Source organism: Hetaerina americana, unplaced genomic scaffold, assembly GCF_022747635.1.
Source record: "Hetaerina americana unplaced genomic scaffold, ioHetAmer1.1.p SCAF_5, whole genome shotgun sequence".
NCBI lineage: Eukaryota > Metazoa > Arthropoda > Insecta > Odonata > Calopterygidae > Hetaerina > Hetaerina americana.
In genome coordinates, this window is record NW_027287095.1 from 78,501,947 (window position 1) to 78,518,832 (window position 16,886).

A 16,886-nucleotide genomic window follows, 5' to 3' on the forward strand; every position below is an offset into this window, starting at 1 on the left:
TTGTTCAATGAAGTCCCAAAGTAGCATTGAAATGAATGAAGTTTATTTAAATACGAATTTTTTAAAAATTTACATTCATAATTGGACTGAAGTGTTATACTATACATTGCTGTAATGTGGTAATTTTTCGGAGCATAGGGATTATGAAAATTTCCACGTTTCGCCATGTAGTGAGGGAAAAATCATTTCTCTAAAACAAAATTTGTGGTGTGGATAATTGTAAACTAGCTTTTTACTTCCGACATCAATAAATTATTATGCATAATTACTTTCCCATCTAGTCAGTCCCCTGGACTCGCTGAGTGGCATACGTCCGCGTGCCTTGAGAGATCTCGTTGGTGAGAACAATACTACCTCGACCAAGCTGACAGAAGTAGAATTCCATTATCTCTTCTGAAATTCCTTCTTGTATTTGACATAAATGGCTTAGCTGAACGTTAATGTCTTTACGACATAAGTGAACGCTAAAAATACAGGTGCTGGCGAAGCGTCTCTGTGAATATTCAGGCGTCAGATATATCAATTTGATTCCTTTTTACATATTCTCTTTCTTTGTTTTCCATGTAAAGTTTCACTGCTATATTTTTTCGTTTTTAGTTTAAACTGCGCGTTAAAGTTATATGAAAATTTTCCTACTGATTACATTTACAAATTGGAGCTAAATTATTTAAATAATCGTTTCATTCGTGGAGCATACGTGGAAAAATAATTGAGTTAAGTGCTGGTTGATGACACCAATTACTTCCCTGCAGGATTGTGTTTGAAGCTGCTGCTATGCAAAACTGTGGTACGTTGCGGTGAATAAAACGCAAAGGTATAGGTCTACTCTAAATTAACGTAATTCAATGGTGAATAATTGTTAGACTACCAAAAAACAACTTCATTGTTACAAAAGTAAATGGCAATAAACTACAGTGATTCAACTGAGTGTATTCTTTATAGAGTGATTGGTGTTACAGATGTTTACTCATTCGTCATCCGTTTTTATTTTTCCCTTTTTTGTGATAATTCATCCTTTATTCGTACCCCAAAACATTTTATTTCCATTTGATATGAATAAAATAGCAATTATTTGAATTACATTACTTCGTTATAATCTCTATAATAAAACGTACACATCTAACGTCTTATAGGACGGGATGTGAGAGATAATGGCGAAATTTGTTTTGTTCCGCCCGAGTACAACTTAGGATGTAGTAGCAAATTTTTTAGAAGTTCCAATCTCATAGTAAACCAAATTTTATCAATTGGGAAAATTATAATAGAACTTTTCTTTATAATTTATGAGCGTAATGCTCTCGTGCAAATATTTGACATTCGTACCAAAGCCTAATCTGTTAAAACACTGTAATTTTGTTGGAGGTAACGGAAGCCGAAAAAATATTTATTTTATATTTGCAAGACACAATGCTAGTATCCTCTGATGCCTTATCAAAGAGCTAGGCTCTAATCCCTGGTATGTATTCCATGCTTTGGGCCATATACTTCGTAGAATTATTATTTAGCGAACAGAATTGCATTCTATGATATTCAAAATTGGACCCTTTGGTAAATTAAGTTAACTTTATGCATATTTTAACTCATTTGCAATAAAGATTTTCTTTATGTACGAGTATTTAGGGAATTTTTTCCATATATTATTTATTTGAAAAGAGAAGTTCATGTGAAAACAAGGCCCGAACTTCTACGATGCCGTCCACAAATTTCAAGAGATCACCCGAGTTCAATTCCAAACATTCGAAAAACCATACGGCCTTTAAAAAAAAAGAAAGATATAAAACACTACTCCCATCCAGAACCTTGCCGCCTATAATTCCTCCATCCTCAAATATTCCTCACTTTATCTTTTTATCTTTAACTTTAACGCGTCGGCCATTCCATTATGTATATTTTTTTCTTTTTATATCCCTTAACCTTTAACTCCGCCCACAATCTCTCCCTCATCCACAAAACTCCTCCCCCTCCTGTCCTACCTTTAACACACCCTGCTCCCTCTCTCCCTCTCGGGTTGAAAAAAGAGAAATCCCTTCGACATTGTACAAACCCTTTGGTTCGTCTCCATCTTATTTCCCCTCTTCCTTTGCCTTTTAACTCTCAACCTTACCCCCTTTCCATCCCCGCAGCCTCCTTAGTCCTTTTCCATCTCCAGTCCTCCACCCCCCTCCAACCCCCCGCTCCTCATACCTCTCGCTCACGCTTTTCCTCCTCCCCCCTGTCCATCCTAACTCCTCTGGAGGGAACCATTAACGAGCGAGAGAGGTGTTCCGTCGAAGGGGGAGGTGTTCCGGGTAAGGGGGAGGAAGGAATGGGTGGGGGCGGGGAATAGGTTGTTGCGTATGTGTGTGTGTGTGCGGAGGGAGGGGAAGGGGGATGGCGGGAGGTTAAGGGAGCGAGGAGTAAAGGAATGAGGAATGGGCACGGGGGCTGGGGAGAGCAGGCTTTGGGGGGGAGGAGGAGGAGGGAATGAGATCTGCGAGACGGCGGTGTAGGGAGGGGCCGAGAGGGGAGAAGAAGACGGGGTAGGGGGTACAAGGAGGACAGCGTTGGGTGAGGAGGGACGGGCAAGAGGAGGGAGTAGGGAAATGCGAGGGGTGTTTTAAGGATGGATAAGGGAGGGAGGGAAGGGAAGGGTTTGCCGGAGGTGGAGGACGAAGGTGGGCCGGCGGCGGCAACATGAAATTTATGATCCAATTACGAAAGCATACAGAGAAAGACACACACTCACGGTCATATGTCAATTCCTTCCGAAAGTATCTGAGGCACCAAGGATCCTTTTCTTTTCCTCCCCCAACTCACACCCTTTACCTCCACAATTCTTTTATCTCTTTTTCTTTTTCCTTCTCTTTATTCCTACCCTTTTATTTCAATCTCTCTTTCTCTCTCTTTTTACTCTCTTCGGTCTCTTAAAAATTCCGTATTTACTCTCTCAGTTCATACGCCGTTTCTTTGGCGCGGGTAAGCACATCAACGGCTCTTTTATTTAATTTGTTCAATAAATTTTCGTCGCACATGTACTTTAGTAAACTTTTTATCTCTTTCAAGAAGCTAAAATGGTTTAAAATTAGAAATTTATCAGGAATGGCCTTGTCATAGTTTGAAGTACAATATTCGTGCCTTCCGCGTGAGTAGTGCCACCCTCAAGCAGGTTCTGAGTGTCCGCATAGCCTCATTTTCCATTACTTGTTTCTAGGTAGCTCTATCGACAAGTAAATATTTGCAAGCGCTTTCCAACAAACCGATTAAAATTATCAAAACCAGTTTGAAATACGAAGTAGAATGTGGAAAGTAACGGTGACAGGCGATAGAATCTTTATTTCCTCTATTTTATTTAATCCTCTCCGTGTATTTTTATTGTTATGCGCAGATTATATTCAGCGCCTTTAATTTTATATTCTGCCCGAAATCTTCTGCTCACGAGATACCTTCTTGAACACATCCTGAAACGGAAAAATAAAAATTTGGCGACTGTCCCTTCTCCCTTTCTGTCATTAGTTAATATATATTTTTTCCTCTCCGTGCACTTATACAATGTAATCACAGCCATTTTAATATTTAAGAGCACGAGCTGTTTTGATGTTGAAAATTCACGTGTACTGTGCCTTCAACATCAATATTATTCCACTTACTATTTGAAAATTATAGCATTTGTCCACGAAAGGGTGCCATTTTTGTCCATTGGCTGACAGTTGCATAAATCTAATGAAAATATGACGTCTGGAGAGATGAAAACTGTTGGATATAATGAAAGACACGTTAGCTCAGAGTGAAAACTCTATTCACTAAAATTTTAAAATTTTGCCATGAGATGCCCGTGAATAAAGATCTAGGCTACTGGATTGTACGAATATAGATCCAGATGGCATTATTGGACCCTCACCTGCTAAACCAAACTGACATTTTTCGGGTACCACAGATTAACCTGGTGGCAAAGAGAAAGGAACATATTTCTTATTTCTAACACATTTTGAAATAAGTGTCATCCTAATATAATGTGAGCTTCACCATGGCAATCAAACCAGACTTCAGGCTGATTACTGTGCCAGTATTTATATGAGCTAAACTTCACGGTTTGATATGATTATAGTGGCTCCATCAGTATCCTTACTTGTTTACTACTTAATATTATTTCTACATAGTCTTTCTTTCTCTAGTGCACGATACTTGATTATGATATACGAGTATATCAACATAGTTTCTCATTTAGATTTTATTTTAATTTTACATAAAAGCAGTTGGTGTAATCATGACAACAATGTTTCAGATTCGTCGTGGATGATGAAGCCTGCTTCTGACCCGGCAGATTGATTAACATCAGAAAAATTCGCATGTGAGTTTATGCATTTAATCATATATTGTTATTTTCATGCCTGGTTAAATGTATCTCGTTTTAATTTTACTCATATTTGCACTAATTCTTTTTTCCAGTAATTTTCACGTGAATATGGTGTATTCCATGTTATTTATGTACTGTTTTAATTTTATGTGAATTCAATTAGTAATAACGGGCACGCCAACAGACTCTTATATTATGCTAGCATTGATGTTTTCCTAACTTGGTCTGATATTTTAATATTCATTACATTTTCAATCCTGGATTCCTGGAAGCATTTCTTCCCAAAAGGGAAAAATTATTTACGGAATAGTTTAATTTACTCCAATATTTTGATAGGAGTACCCGAAGAATGAATTTGAGACTAATCACAAAGAACTTAAGTAAGCTGTTCTAATAGTGATGCAGATCGAATGTCAATCAAACTAAATCTGAAGGATCATGTTTTTTTCCTTACTTGAATTCTGTTACTCAATAATTTCGAATTTTTATCATCTTAAGAGCGAATGCATGGATATAGTGGATTCCTATTCAATTTACATACCGGCGTCTTTTATTTCTCCGGGTCTGAGAAAAATGGTCGTGGATATCTGATTAAAATTACACGTGTTGTGTCTACGTGCAGCAGTACGCAGCGGGACAGATGGAAAATGGGAAAAGGTAGAAAGAGAAAGGAATGGGAGAGAAAGGGAAGAATATATGAATGAGTGATCGTAAAATTTTCCTTTTTGAATCGAGTCTAATGTCCATCTGGCTCCATGAATTTACCCATACAAGTGGGAGTAGAAACTTCATTTAAACTCTTACTCCTCCACCTATTCCATATTTCTATTGCCTCGCCTAATTAAATCGCTTGCCTCCGAATTTGCTTGCGTCCTGTAGCTGGCTTGCCTTCGTTTTATCGCTTAAATCTCTTAGACTGACTTGACGGTTAGGAAAAAAATGTCTCTCGGAGCACCCATTAATAATTCCACATTTCTCTCGATATCACTCAAACTCGAGGAGTCCGTCTGTCGCTAGGTATCTCCTTTAGTAAGCGAATGAGGGAGAACCCAATTATCTCGCGGAGGTCTGCCCTTCTTTTTCGGTTTGTTTTATTTTATTTGTCCCTTTCTTTTTTGACCGACCATCTTTCTGGGAACGTGGGCTCGATTATTTATATCACATATGCATAAGATTCTGGCTATCGGAGATTGACTTAAAAAACCTGAGGAGACCCTCGGATCACCCCACATACCATTTACTCCTAATGGGACAGAGCTAATGGAAGGAAATGAAGTAGAATTGGAATGCGTTACTAGGTGAAAAGGATAGTGGGCTCCTAAAGAAATTGTTTCGTGTGGGTATTACTTGAATTATGGGCATTTCCATAGTTTTATGAGTCTTGGTGACTTATTTTTAGTAAGTGGTGAATGAACGGAAGCAACTCATAAGCCTTGACCTGAGTGTGAGTTATTCGGATTTCCTTTTATATTACTACAGTCATTCCGAAACCAGAGTGTAAATTTAATTATTTTTAAAATATTTAAACGGTATTTGCTTAGTCGAGTTAGAGTAAGAAGTCCAAACTTTAGCTGAAAACTTATGTAAGTACTGAATTTATCAATATATTTTGAATCCAGATTTTACTTGGACTTTGTGGGTAACTTACAAGGTACATCAAGGCTTGGTCGGTAATGAATTTCATGTTAGACTCGGAGAATCGAGATAAGTATTGGATATTATGTTGAAAAATAAGACGTTAGAGTATTCAAAGCCTATCTTGCGTATTATAAAGCTCTTTCCTCATTATTAATGGAAAAACAAATTTGACACTCAACTTAAGACCGGTCCAGCCTACGTAAAAGAAAACATTCCCGTGGGGACCTTAGCACGACTTCATTTCCATTACAACTGAATTGGGTTTCAATATGCCGCTGACCCACTTGGTCGACCTCCATTAACAGATTACTTAGCCTAATGTTTCGGCCGTTAAGGCTGGCAAATTTACCTCACCTGCCATCAAAATGACTGCCTAACCTAATTGACACCGCGTGAAATGGACGAGCGTTGAGCAACAACAATAACAATTGCCTCTGCTTCGATTAATTCGATCTCCGAAGCACATGCTCCTCGATAGGTTCAGTAAGGGGATAGGGTCCAATTGGCGCTCCATATAAAAAGTCCCCTTTGCCGAACCCGCTCGCTCATTCGATCTCGCATCGCCTCGTCACCTCTCCCGCCCATACTCACCGCTCTTCAAAATAAACGCCCGCAAGTGTAAAGGGCGACTAAATGATGTGTCCGTGGAGATGATGGCCTCTCAGTCTTCTCCCCCCAGTCTCCTTCCCTTAACGCTGGATTGAGCGTGGAAATTAGATGCTACTGAGACGAAGGATTAAGGGCGTGAGATGGTCCGTGTTAATGGACGGAGACCGGGTTTTAAGGAGGAGAGCGGAAGGATGTCGGCGCGGGTCTAAGAAAGGGTTAAATAGAGGCGTTGCTGTAGGGAGGGAGTGAATGAATGAGGGATATAGGAAAACATGGAATCAAAGTAATCCTATTACTCCACCCAGTAGATGGTTGCGTGAGTTTGTAAGGGCGATATAAATGGGAAATTATATAACTAAACGGGGGCGTATGAATAATGGGAGCCAAATCACTAATTTACTTAACGTATGACAGAAAATTACTTATCAATTGATTTTGGAGTTGCAAAACAAGCATGTTAATTGAAAATTATTATATTTGAAAAAACAGTAGCTGACTTATGATATCTTTTTCATTATGTTAACAGCTGCTACTGTATCCGTCTCTGTATTCATAAATATTTCCACCGCTACCTGGTATTCCTTCGTTTTCATCCCAGATAATACTTCTTCAATATATTTAACCATTCAGCTTCCTTGTTTTTTCCTCTTGAATCTAAAATTTACTCTTCATTAACTCTAAATAATGATTTGAATCCCTATCCGCTCTTGGGGAATTTTGCGATTTTACCACACTCTTCCTAAATCTCTATGTAACCATGATATAGTCTTAATGATATCTCTCTCAATCTTCGAGCGTATTTCACACATACCTAATTCTATTAAAGTGCTGGAACTAAGTTTGCCCCTTGATTAAATCCTATCTTCTGCCTAAGTCTATTCCTTCCGCCCCTCGGTCATTCTTTGTTTCTAAACCGTAGTCATATAAGTTACTCACATCTCTCCGTTCGCCATCGCCGCATTGCAAAGAAGCAATACCACTAAATGTTTCCTTTAGGGATAACAGTTATTATTGCCTCAAATGACCGTATACTTCGTCTATTTTTTCCTCCATATGATTACTTGATGACTTGTGGATCTTAATAATAACCTTTTTTCTTCTACCAATAGTATTCAATTGCTCATATTTTCCATATCTACTTACTTTCTTCCTTCTTTTATGTTCAGAAGTGCTGCCACCTCTCGCTGGGTCTCTAACCTTACTTTGTATATATTTTCTGACTATCGCTCCAGTAATCCCCACTATCTCACCACGTACAGCCCTAAAATAACTGCATTTCATTTCTCCATCTTCCTATTTTGATCCTCGGGCACGCCTCTGGGTACCCTAAACTTTACCCAAACTGTAATTTTTCGGGTGCCATATCTTCCAAATCTGGGAAACCATGGGTGGCTCAGGGTTCCAATCGTTCCCCTGTCTTGATATGTGAAATCCACATACCGTTGAGCTTACTACTAGTACTCGTAGGTGAGCTCTACCCCCACTTATCAAACCGACCTTCGGGTTGGAAACTGTATTTGGTATCTCTGTGTCAGCCACCCCAATTGAGTCAAACACCTTTTGCAGTCGCCTCACTGAAGAACAGATACTGCGCGGACTACCTTTCATATCCTGCTACACATCGACCTATCTGATAGCGATCATACTAGGAGCCATGTACATACCTGTAGCTACCGCCGACACAGCTTAAGGGATTCTCAGAATGCACAAGCCTTTCCATCACGTCAAGGTTGTACGTAGTCTAGAATATCCCATGAGTAAATTTTTAGCGCTCCGTAAAACATTTTAACACCAATGTAGATAAAGTGGCGGAAATATATTGCTAATTACTCTGAAAAATGTACTTCTTCATGCTGAGTTTTCGATGTTGGTAATTCACAGTATTATTGGTTGATTTTCATTGATACTAAAATACCATCGGACTATTACTTATGACCACCCCATAGTTTCCTAGCTTAGATGAAGCCAATCGTAGTGGAGAAAAATATTTGGTAAATCCTTATTAAAATAACAGAATTTTTTTCATTAATTTGCAATCTAAGTTGCACTAGTAGCTTTTTTTATTAAAATTAGCTGAGTTGAGACTGTCCTTAGTATCTTTCAACAAGCCCAAAATACATATCGTTTTCTAGATATTAGAACTCTGTATATCAATAGCTCCTTGAAAGTCAGTGCGCGGCAGGCAGGCTGTAGGTAATAGAGAGGTGAGAGTTAGGTAGGCAATGGCTAGAAGCGAGAGGTTGCTAGAGTTCTGTCCAAGCAAACCTATCGGAGCAAGCGTTGAGTTGGTGACTACAATTTATATTTGCTGAATAGCGGAATAAGAATGGCAGCTGATGTTACTTCCTGGTAGATCAAAATGGTTAGAGATTAAATAGAAGAGGCGGGGATAGTGAATGTTGCTGGGGAAATTGAGGTAGAAATTTTGGGTACTGGCGCAGAAGAAATGGTCGATGAGTTTGACTCCAGGAATGATAGGGACGTCATGCAAGACAGATGAAAGGACGCCGATGCCCTTGAAATGGACTGTTTTTCCATATGGCCTTTCCAAAGGCGCAATAAAAGACACACTTGGTACGCTATCGCTACCTTTCAATCTCTAAACATTTATCTTTTTCGCCCGCCTTGTAGCTCTTTCTCCCCTCATTGTCGCCTCATTTTATTTCTCCACTCAGATTTTTCATATTCGAGTTTATTTGGCAAGGACCTTGTTTTATTGGACGGCGTTCTTTCGCTTTGAATATTCTCTTCCCTTTCTCGACAAGGAGTTGTCAACGATCGCGGGTATTTTTTTTATATTCAAATATAAAATAAACGCATTATTGCGAAACCATAAAATTTTGTTATGTTATGAGCTTTAAAAGCGATTTTTGCCTTTCACTTCTTTATGTACGTATTTTAATCTTAGATTACTACAACTTTCAAAACTTTCTCATTAGAATGTGGGTTCCATTTCATCAGAATGTGTGTTCCATTTCTTGAATTTCAGTTATTTTTGTCATTTTGGTGAATAAGGTTCTTATTTTTCATCAGCAACTTTAGTTTAAAGTCACTTCAAATGTACTAGATATGCCAGAGTGATGCAAAACATTATTAATGCTTCTGCGTGGTCGTTTGCCAGTAAATTTTTCTGGCGCAATTAATCCCCTTGTTATCTGATTAATAATCCCTTACGCTATTAATCGTTAAATCGACATATTAGTGTGGACATCGATTTTCACTTAGGTGTCTTTTAATTTAATGAATCATTATTTCAAGGAAATTCCTAAGAGGTTAAAATAAATCCACGGATAAAAGGCTGTTTATGGCATCTGATAAAAATAAAAATATATTTATGGGATTATAGCTTAGTCATTCCATTTTACTGCTTTGCGTTGAATATTTTTTTCTGAAATAATAATCTAGGGTCGGCTGTAAAGCGAATGGTTTTACGCACATTTTTATCGCATCGAGAAAATTACTTTTCAAGCTCGAGATTATGTCCTTGAGACATTTCGCCGAGAATTGGAATGGTTTCTTCTTAAAAATGTAAAGTTTATCGGCAATTGACTATGATTAAGCAATGAAATATAATCGGAATCGTGTATGTGCAGAGGAGTTCTCAGTTATGTTGATTAGTATTTTGAATCATAATTACACAATGGATCTCCTCATTCAGAAGTATGATCGTGTCAAAATAACGAATAGGTTAACTCAATTTTGAAAGGTTCAGCATCTATCAAAATTGAAGAATCCACTCGTATGGTATGGCTTGACATGACTCAAGAGGGAAATTATATTTATGTAACTTGAATCGTAATGCTTTATCGGCGCGTTTATTGCCAATGGCCGTTAAACAATAATTCACAATCATAGAAAATGGATATTTCAAATTATAGTTTTTGTCGAAAAATTAAAAACTTCATCAAGCACTTCGATAAAAATACTATTTAAAACACAATTCATATTGGGCTAAGTTAAGCAATTAGTTCTTTTTTTTTAGAATTTCTCGAGACAGCACATCAGAAAATATGCCGTTAAATTCAAAATATTATTAAAGACTGGCATTCAGGAGTGGAAGTAATACTAAAATAAAAGGAGCTTCTTTTGGAATAGATGCTATTGCCAATAACTATGTCTAGTCTTTTGCATATCCCTGTCTATTCTAGGGTTAAGTAATACAGAAGTAGCATGGAAAATAGAAAAGTAAGGCATGGCAAGTTATACGACGCACCATCCATTGTTCGGAGAATGAATCTAATAGGCCATAAGTCACTCTCTCTTGTCTCTAAATACGTATAAATCTGGTAAAAAAAGTGAGAGGAGGGAGGTTGAGGGGAAGGGTTGGAATGAAACCTCATGGCTGCTGACACCCTTCTTTAAATTATGTTTCAAGAGAGAGGGACGGCCCCGGGCAGGCGGACATGGAGCGATACATTCTCTCTTTCCCTCCCCTCGGCCTATCCGGGAGGAACGTCCCGTATAAGGGGTGTTCTGTTTCTTCGGAGCCGCTGCTAATTGGTTGGAAGCAGAGAAGATATTCGGTAGCCCGGCAGTGACACTCAGTCCCAGGGAACGCCTCGAGGGATGTGTGGATCGGGGAGGTAAAACAAACGGTCGAATTCGCATGTTTATTTCTTTTTTTTCGCGACGGGAAGAAGATCAGAGTGAGATACATGCCACGGAGTCGTCGGGGTATTGGCCTTTCTGAAAAACAAGGCCCTGCGACGGAATAATTTCTGAGGGGGCGGGGAGCCTCACGTGCATTGTTGCCGCTGCGAAAGATGACGTCGCACAGCAGCCTACCTCAAACGCACATCAGAAAATATTGTAAACATGCGGGGCACGTCTCTCCGAGAAAAAAAGGTGATGGAAAACAGTTCATGGGAGAGGTTCACGCGAGAAAAAGGGTTTCTTCCAACCCATTTTTCCCCGTCCATGGAGGAGAGACGACGGTCCAGTCAGAATGAGAAGTCGCAGTGGTGGAAGAGGTAGAGAAGAGAGGCTGGGGAGATGGCAAGAACAAAAAAGGACGGAGGGAATGGGTCAAAAACGTCGGCGCAAAAAATATATCTCGAATCGTGGGCATTAATATTGTTTGACGGCGTCCCATTTTAAGTGGAATGTAGTTGAGTTTTTTGTTACGATTGACGCGTATTTATTGGTAATGTTTATTGTGGTGGTGTTTTTTTCGTCAAAATTTCTGGATTTTTTTATCTAGCAAGAGGGCAAAAATGGTTGTATGTTGTTCATATTTAGAAGTAATTGTTCTACATACGTTTTTAATCCAGGTTACGCCATTCTTTTCATTGACTATTTGCTAATTAATTAAAAGTCAAAATGTATCATTTTTATTTCGTATTTGTTACACAATGTAATTTCAATTATTTTATCAACGAAACGTCTTATAAAAGATACAATTACTTGTGGACGATTAGGTATTTAAACATGTCCCATTCGTCCGCGGCAAAAATCACAATTCCCCATCTGCTGAGTTCATTTGCTCTTATTGCTGGTGTATAGACCTCCCATAGACCCAGAATCATTCATAATTTCTATTTCCTCTTTTGATATTTTATTGAATATCTGTGTCTGTGGCCGCATAGGTGATTTGTTCCTTTTCCTATGTTCCCCTAATTACAAGCAAAATGCATAAATGAGGGGTCTATGACCATTCGATGGAGAAATTAATTTCCATACAACTTATAAAAAGAGACGTTTCAGGCGTGATATGGCGGAATATCATAATTAATTAAAAATTTTAATTTTCCCCAAAATAAAATTTATTAATGCTTTAAATGCTCTTAATGTATTAATGGCATTAGTAAATTTTATTTTGTGGAAATTGCCAATTTTTAATTAATCCATAAGACTTATCACGGGACTGATGTTAAAGTATTTCTCATATATTATTTATGAGATATTTTTTTGCTACTGGCAAAAATAATTTAAAAAAACCAAATGAAACAAAATAAATTAAATTCAAATGCTTATTTCGAATAACTAAGTTTAGAATAATTCCATTTTGTATGTTTAATTATAAAAGATGCATTACCTTTTTAATTTAAAAACTTCTACGCCACTTACGTCGCATTACGAATGTGGTAGGTATGGGGAAATACCGTGATGAAACACGAGAACGTAAAAGAAGCTCATCGATGCAATTTTATGTATTAATTTCAACCCTATTGAATCATTTTCCAATCAAAAGTGGCCTAACTGTACCGGCATAACTGATCATCGACCACCTACGATCTCATTTTAATTTTACCAGCCAGGAATTTTAAGGGAAAAAATTAAACGGATAGCCAAAGCGACTCGAGCGAGTGATCGAGGAAGGAGGCTTACGGGATAAAGGTGGGGGGCGCAGGTAGCGCAGAGCGAAATCTTTTGCGTAGCAACCCTCGCGCCAATCGCTGGATGGGAGACGCGAATTCCTGCCCGTCCCGTCATATCTCTTCTGAGCCTTCCGCCGCTGCCGTCCGATCCTCCACCTCGTCGTTGAAGGGAAGAGGACGAGATTGATGTATTTATCGTCTACCTCCCGCCCCTCTCTCTTCTTCCCCCTACCGCTCTCGGCCCCCCGTGACATTGGCCAAAGTTTCCCTCCACCAACCCGTCCCACAGAATCCTTCGCGGGGAAGCAAAGGGTGACAAACCCGTTTGCCCTCCGACGCCCGTGACGGACAGACAGGAGCTCGTCTTTTCGTGGAAGTGGAAACCGAATAGTAGGGGGTAGATAGTGGGAGGGAGAAACGGAGAGCGGTGGAGCATCCAGGTACGTTTCGAAAAAAGTCGGATCGAAGAAATGGGGTGGGTAAAAGGGGGATAACCATATAAAAGTAATTGGGAAATCGGTGGAAATATGGTGGTGACAAAACTTGTTAATCCGTTATTATTTTTCTTGGAGAGAGTTATTGCTGCCGGGCGTCGTGAGAAAAAAAGGTAATTTGTGAGAAATATTTGATGGAAGGTTTCCCAGCCGTTATTTTTTTTCCGTAAGAAAGTTTTTGGATGGTGGGTTAGGAGTGAGGTTGCTCTTGAGAGACAAGGCGGACAATAGAATTCCAGTGTCTCCTCCTCAGGCTCACATCTGCTTTGTCGTTGCTTTTGTTGCATTCTTAACGAATTCGCAATATATTTCTCTTGTACGAGACGCGGGCTGGGACGTTTATTTTAAGTATCCGCAGATCTTTACATACATTTTCCCTAAATGTAATATCCATGAGGAATGAATGCTAAAAAAAGGATCTACTTTTATTAAAGCAAGAGATTTTTTATTGGCTTAATGCTATTACATTATGAAACACTGGTGAATAACCTTTTCTAATGCTAAAGCCCTCCATAATAGTCAAGGTAATAAATGAAAATATGTTGCACCTGTTTTTTTCCGTCACCCAGAAACGAAAGTTTCTGAACTACATGGGCAATGATTTTTAGGCGTTGTTTTTTCATGAAAATTAAATGAGTAAGTGCTAATTATGCCCGGACAGGCCACAAGGGCAAAGGGCAAATACATTACTACTCGCTTCGCGAAAATAATACTCCTGTACTAACAGACTTGGTGAAATTTGTAAAACATATGTTTTCTAGTGCAGTTGCTGGAATGAATTATTAAACTTTTATAAATTCTTGCTATCATTTTCTTCACAGTAAAAAAATTTGATGCATAATTTTGAAGGCATACATCGCAAATCCTTATATTTTAATTTTTTAATTGATTCTTTAATTAGATTCCTGATTTTCAATGAGGTATAAAATTGCGTCAGCAAACGATTAAAGTATTCAGAGTTCTATCCTCTGAGGTATCCCCACTTAGCGATATGTGGCCGACTGATATTATTTTTAAGCAATATTTTGCAAATAAAAAGAAATTTATTCATCATCATATGATTGAATATAAATGCTCTTAAAAAGTCGTTCATATATTTATGAATAATGTATTAGACGGTGCAAATGATATTTACGTAATAAAAAGCGGTTTAATGCTGATTAAGTTAGTACAGTAGTAAATCATTACGGAGAAACTCCGTATTTAGTGACGTTAGCAAAAAGACGTGCGCAACACAGGAATTCTTGTTTCTAAGGCCCGTCATCAAAACCGATTTCATCAGATTGAGATTGTATATCATCTTGGAAATGGAATTGCCACTTTAGTTGAGCAATCGGTATTTTTTAAAGTGAGACGTAAAATGTGCCACATAACTTGAAGATTGATAGTTTTATATCGAGTTGCGGTTCATGTGGAATACTATTAGCGAAGAAAAACCTCTAAAAGAGTCCGTCAAGAACGCAAAAATGTAGAAATTCGCTATTGAGTGTGAGTATTGAAGCCTAAAGAAAATAAGAAAACTTTTCCTTACAGCCATACGCAGAGAGAAAAATATAATAATGGTTTCACATGGCAAGGCATTTATCTGGTGAAATCACGAGGTGTAGCAAGAATTGAATATTATTTGCTGTTTGATAAGTTTAGAAATTTTATTTTTCCATAGTGCTTTTTCAAATAAAGTCGCAGACATTACTTATATAGATAATTACTAAATGGGATTTACGACTGTTAAGAACAAACATTACTTTAACTCTCCGTTAGGGAGAGCGGGATTTTTGAATACCATTTGGTACTCTAGGTCCGATGTGACTACGTAACCGTGTTGGCTTTATCTAACTTTTCGATGCCTTAATAGAAATAATATAAAAATAAGCATTTTATTTGGTATTCAGAATAAACAGGTCATGCGGTTGTGGCCGAAAATATATTTCCATATTATACGTATAAAATAGTTTGGTATCGCTATGGCAAAATATTTTCATTCCACATTTTTGAGTTTTGACAGAATATGTATATTGCCACTGTGACCTTTAAATCTCGGCTGCCTTTTTAGATATTTTTTAGGGAATTAATGTTATTTTTAATTTATCAGCACCCGCGAAAAATAATTCTACCCTACCTCTCCACACACTCTCTCTCTCTTTCCCACATCCCTTGTCATCAACTTCATGAAAAGTGTCTGGAGCTATAGACTTGGTTTAAGCATTGTCTTACCTGCAAGCCTTATAGTATATTTACCCAATTCCTGTAAATACATACATCTACATTTATTTAATACCCCGCAAGCCGCAGCGAGGGTGGGTGGCGGGGTGTGTTAGGGCACCACCCGTAATTAAGTAAAAAAAATCGCTTGTAGAAGCCACAAATTTATGAAGTCCACAAACAAAACATGGTATATATTCATGCAAAAACCCTTACACTCCACACGCATGCAAAAACACAAACTAACATACACATGCACCTACAAATATACCTGATATCTTTGCAATGTTTAATTTTGTTCCAACTTGTTAATTCAAAGTTTTTAATGTTTCTAAATTGACTTCGGTTTCTTACTATTATAATTTCTGATTGTTCGGGGCAAGAATGATTATTTTTATCTACCTGTACTGGAATCTATCTCCCTTATTTTATCTTTGTGGTCTGATCCATCTAAGTAGTGTGGGGCCATTATAATTCCTTGTGAATCATCGTTAAACTCGTTTGTTCTGAACCTTTCTAAAAGTCTAAGTCTCGCTTGTTCTCTTCGTATTTAAGTGGCTCCCGGCCTAAATCCCCTGAGATACCTGTCACACTTGTGTTCTTATTATAACAATTTCTAACGAATCTGGTGGCTTTTCTCTGGACTTTATCAAATTCTCTTTGCCAAATTTTATCCCAATGATCCCAAATACTTGCGGCATATTCCAAATGAGGTCTATCTAGAAGAAAATGATACCTCTCTTTAACTTTCTCATTACATTTCCCAGCCACCCGTTGAATATAGCGGATCCACATATTGCCCTGATATGTGCTCCCTATGAAAGGCGTGGTGTTAGAACTACCCCAAAATACTTAACTTGATTGGCCGTAGTTAGCACTGAACCATCTATTTCATAGTTTATGTTTTGTTCGCCTCTTCCTTTGTTCCAAAATTTCAAAACTGCGCATTTGTTTATACATTTTCTTACGAGTTCAGCTTTACTCTGCTTATCTCAAAGAACATATGCCGTTCCTCTACATAACCTGGCAAACAAGATTTACTCACCCGGAAAGGGTCAGAACTGCTCTGCTCTTGACACTGCTCTTTTAGACAAGATTGACTAAAGGAATGCAATACATATTGAAAATAGTGCGCGAATGTAATCAAAGGCGCGAGTAATCACATGAAAATATTTCTAGCTTGCTTAGCCGCACTGGGTCTGTGCAGATATAAGGCGGTCAACCACGTAGAAAAGATTCTTCTACAAGGTATATTATCAATTGAACGAGCTCTAACACAGAGGAAGAATTGAG